This window comes from Tamandua tetradactyla, chromosome 3 (genome assembly GCF_023851605.1).
Source record: "Tamandua tetradactyla isolate mTamTet1 chromosome 3, mTamTet1.pri, whole genome shotgun sequence".
Taxonomy (NCBI): domain Eukaryota; kingdom Metazoa; phylum Chordata; class Mammalia; order Pilosa; family Myrmecophagidae; genus Tamandua; species Tamandua tetradactyla.
Window position 1 is genome coordinate 67528940 of NC_135329.1, and position 5316 is coordinate 67534255.

General features: G+C 41.3%; 1 pseudogene; it reads left to right on the plus strand.

Moving 5' to 3' along the window:
- Positions 1–893: 893 nt before the first annotated feature.
- On the plus strand, positions 894–2540 carry LOC143675602 (carboxymethylenebutenolidase homolog pseudogene; annotated as a pseudogene).
- Positions 2541–5316: the final 2776 nt, after the last annotated feature.

The following is a 5316-nucleotide window of genomic DNA, read 5'->3' on the forward strand; positions in this document are numbered from 1 at the left end:
AACCAGGACACAAAATAGGAACTGGGGCGGTGTGATGGTGGCTCCGTGGCAGAGTTCTCACCTGCCATGCTGGAGACCTGAGTTCCTGCCCATGCAAAAAAATAAATATATAAATAAAGGACTGTTGAAAATAATTTGAGCCTAGTCAGAGTTGGCCTCCAAGATGGTAAATTTAATGGTCATGTACAGTCACTTCTCATAATGACTAGAAATACTGAGATTTAAATCTTTGTAGGATCCCCCTTTGTGGGAGGTCTCTGATTTTCTGGGTGTGCCCAAGCTCCAATGTCATAGGCAGTGTAACCATTACCTGAGAACTAGTGATCAAACCTCAAACCAGGTTTTTCTTCATAGTTGGTACCCAGGTACGTCTCTGCTTCTATCTTCCAGTCTGATGGCAATGTGAGAAATCTTGTAACAAGTGCATTTTATTACATTTCAGGACACAGCATCTTGTTCTGTATGCTTGGACCTTGAGGATGTGTAATTCAATATCCTTGATACCTGTTCTCTCCATTTTGGGGAGATGAAGAGAAAATCAAAAGACAATGTTTGCTTAAAAAAATAATAACCTTTGCCACAGTAAGAATCTACATGATTTTCTGGAAAAAAAAAATCAGTACTGAGCAATGGCCACAAGTTCTGGAGGAGAATTAAAGAAGGAATTAAACTATTTTTTTTCACATATGACATAAACAGTGTTGGACTGTTTTAATGCTGGCTTTCATAATTTAATCCTCTTGACAAGCCACTCAAGACAGATATTAAATTTCCCATCCAGAAGAAAATTAAATTTTGGAGACTCTCAATGGCTTGCATGAGACTGAGTTAAGAAAGCTGTTTAGTTCCAAAGCACACTTTTCGCAAGGATGTAGCACTGTTATCTCCTTAACATGAGCCAAGAGCTTCATTGCAGTACCTTGAAAGGAGGAACTCATGATGAGGATGCTTTCTACAGACTACGGAGTACAGAGAATGGCTACCAGCTCCTAGCTATAGACTGTGATCCCATGATAGCCTTACTGTGTCCCCACATCAAGTGTTCCTCTTTGTTCCTCTTTGGGATCTAGGAACTTTAAACCTGTGGTAGCTGGTATTGTATGGATGAGAAGCACAAATCTCCATGTGGGTGATTGAGAATACTGATTTACCACTGTCATGGTCAGGTTCATGTGTCAACTTGGCCAAGTGGTGGTACCTGTTTGTTTGGTTGGTCAAATTCTGGTCTGTCTGATGCGATGAGGACATTTCATAGAATTTAATCATGATCACGTCAGCTGCATCCACAGCTGATTCCATTTGTAATCAGCCAAGGGGCGTGTCTTCTGCAATGAGTGATGCTCAGTCTAATCATTGGAAGCCTTTTAAGGAAGATTCAGAAGAGACAGTCTCTCTTCCTTCTTTGGCTGGTGAGCTTGTCCTGTGGAGTTCATCCAGACCCTCCATCGGAATTGTCAGTTTCACAGACTGCCCTAAAGATTTTGGACTCTACATTCCCACGGTCATGTGAGACACTATTATAAATTTTATATTTGCGAGTGCTCCTTGTTGATTCTGTTTCTCTAGAGAACCCTAACTAATGCAATTATCATTTATTCAAGACCACTTCTACCTCCATCCCTTGGTTCCCAGGCCTAGGTATTCCACCTTCTGAGGATAAGGTAACTTATACATTTTTTTTTTTATTTAAAAAGTGCACCTGTCTTCCTCGTCTTCCTTCTCCAGCCCTCCCTCCCAGTCTCCCCTCTCCTTCTCGGAGTCTCTCCCCTTTCTCTCCTGGTCTCCCCTCCCCTCCCCCTCCCTCCCCCTTCTGTCCTCTCTCCTCCCCCCACCTCCCCTCCCTGTTCCACCCCCCATCCCCACCCCTGTCCTGGTCAGGCAATGACCAGTCTCCAGAGGTCTCCATGACTGATGTCCCCCCTCACTGAGGTCCCCGCATCCACTCCTGGTCGGGACGGAGACGCCTCGCGCTCTTCTTGTCCTGAGTTCTGGGTCACCAGGGTGGACGCGGGGGTCCAGAACGGTGGTCCCGGACCTGTTCACAGAGCGAGAGCCGCGACACGCATCTCATGTCTGGGCCTCCTTCCGCGAGTGGGGGAAAACGAGAAACACCACGAAGATTGATAAAGAAGTGGATGTGGTCTTGTGATATCTAAAAAAACAGTGTTATGCCCAGAAAGTTGGCATCGTGGGGTTCTGCTCGGGTGGCATTGCTGTCATCACGTGATGATGACATACTCGGAATTCAGGGCAGGGATATCTGTTTATAGTAGTGTCAAGGATACTGAAGTCGTATGCAGTGTAAAGAGCCCCATGTTGTTTATTTTTGAGGAAAATCATGCTGTGATTTCTCTTAAGCAAGTCGCTTTGCTGACCCAGAAGTTGAAAGAACATTGCAAAGTTGAATATCAAGTTAAAACATTTTCTGAGCAAACCCATGGGTTCGTGCATAGAAAGAGGGAAGATTGTTAATCTGCAGGCAAGCTCTATGTTGAGGGGCAAGAAGGAATCGAATTGAATGGCTGTACAAGTGCATTTAGCAGTGATCAAGTGCAATCTTTCTCAAAAGAGCTTTCTTTGGAAAATTTGCATCTAAACACTTAAATTGTTTGGTTTGATTCTCACTATTATAAAATAGATCAAAGAATTCTAAAATTCCTGCTTTCATCTGAAGCACAAATTCAGACACATGTAATGATTTGAATTCATTTTTAACATGTATATAAAATAAAAAATAAATCCATAGGTCAATATTAGCTGAGGTTGAATGATAGAATAATATCAGAATATCAGTGAAAACCACCCTGACATTCTGAGTCTGGCCTTCCTGATATTTATTGTAATACATCTTTTAAAATAACTAATGCTGCAAAGCTACAAAGAACATGATCTGCAAACTCATGTAGATTGAAAGCCCTTCTTAATTAGACATTTATCTTTGTCTTAATAGAACTTAATTTGTCATGTTCATATATTGCAATGTGAGAAGTACTGAGATTAAAATAGGGTTTCATCGACCAAATTATGTTAAACTAATAAATTTAGTTTTTGAATTAAAAAAAGTATACCTTATTCTGGAAAACATTACTTCTAAATGGTTCACTTGTGATTTCAATGGACTGATACAGCCGTCTATCAGGCAGGCCGCTTCTGCATGGTATGGCATGTGAGAAAGCCAGTGCATTGCTATAGAATGCATCCTTTGGTCAGATGTGTTATAGTGAGGCACCCCATACCATTGGAACAAACACACTGTAAGCTCTCAGACAGAGGTCCTGAGGACAAAGTGAGAAAAAAATAAACATACCCAGAAGATTTATCTATTCCTTTAAAAATTAAACACTGATCCTTCTATGGTAGAAAGGGTCCAGTGTGGTTAATTTTCAACAAGAAACTAACATGATGCCCTATTGGGGTCTCACAGTTAGTCTGTGTTACTGGTAGGATGGATATATGGTGGCAGAAGTAATTTGATCAGTCCTGGTAAGTGGGACCCATATTTGGTCTCCATCCCTGCCTCCATGACTAATAAAATTAATCCACGGGTGGCATGGTCAGGTCCATGCGTCAACTTGGCCAGGTTTGTGCACTGTATGGTGCTGTTTCTTCCATAGCCAAGATCCATGGGTTCAGGAAGCAACAGGTGGAAATCAGAGTGGCACCACTCACTATTACCCCTAGTGATCCACTAGGAAAATTTTTGCTTCTTGTCCCTGTGACCTTGAGTTCTGCTGGTCTACAAGTTTCAGTTCCAAAAGGGGGAGTGCTTCCAACAGGAGAAACAATGATGATTCCATTGAATTGGAATTTAAGACTGCCACCTGGTCACTTTGGGCTACTCATGCTCCTGGATCAACAAGCCGAAAAGGGGCTTACATTAATGGCTGGGTTGATTGATCCTATCAGGGGGAAATAGGACTACAACTACACAATGGAGATAAAGAAGAGTTTTCTTGGAATATAGGAGATCCCCAAGGGTGTCCTTTGGTAATACTGTGCCCTATGATTAAAATCAAGGGAAAACTGCAACAATGGCTCTGAAACTTCAGGAATGAAAGTTTGGGTCACCCCATCAGGAAAAGAACCATGACCAGCTGACGTGCTTGCTGAGGATAAAGTGAACATAGAATGGGTAGTGGAAGAAGGTAGTGATAAATATGAACTATGGCCATGTGATCAGTTACAAAATCAAGAGCTGTAATGCCATTTTGTTCATTTATACTATTTAAATTGTAAGATATCAAGTTTAAGAATGAATATTACCCAACAACTTGCACCCTATTCTGGAGAGATTTAATGTGTTTTCAGTTATATGCAGGACAGTCGAATATTGTTAGATGAGGAAAAAATGTGTCTTTTATTGTTTTCTATTTAGAAATTAGGTATGGTTTAAGGTGATGAGTATAGCTGCCAAGTTGACAAAGGGTGGGCTGTCATAGTCAGGTTCATGTATCAACTTGACTACGTGGTGGTACCTGTTTGTTTGGTTGGGCAAGTGCTGGCCTGTCTTATGCTATGAGGACATTTCATAGAATTAAATTATGATCACGCTGACTGCATCCACAGCTGATTCCATTTGTAATCAGCCAAGGGAAGTGTCTTCCTTAATGAGTGATGCTTAATCTAATCACTTGAAGCCTTTTAAGGAGGATTCAGAAGAGACAGGTTCTCTTCCTGTTTTGGCTGGTGAGCCTCTCCTGTGGAGTTTGTCAAGACCCTCCATCAGAATGATCAGCTTTACAGCCTGACCTACAGATTTTGGACTTTACGTTCTCACGGTTACGTGAGACACTTTTATAAATTTTATATTTACAAATATTTCTTGTTGGTTTTGTTTCTCTAGAAGACCCTAACTAATACAATGGGCCATTGAGCAGCACTGGATTGCCAAAGACAGAGGGTGGCTGACACCAGGCACTGCATCATTCTATCTACTTGGTTGCTGGGGCCACCTGGCCACTTGACAAAAAAAAGCCCATAATAGTAAGGCTGGGTTGCTTATGGAGAAAACTTCCCAACCCCTATAAAAGACATACATATACAAAACAAACAAGCCCAACAAATTCCAAATAGATTAAATCTAAATAGACTTAGTCCAAGAAACATACTAGTCAAATCTTGAAGAGAAGCAAAAAGTCATGAAAGCAGCAAGAGAAAAAAGATTCACTACATACATGGGAAACTATATAAGATTGGTTGTGGACTACTCCACAGACACTATGGAGGTAAGAAAGCAGTGGTATGATATATTTAAGATTGTGAACGAGAAAGACTTTCAGCCAAGAATTCTTTATACTGCCAAGTTGTCCTACAAAA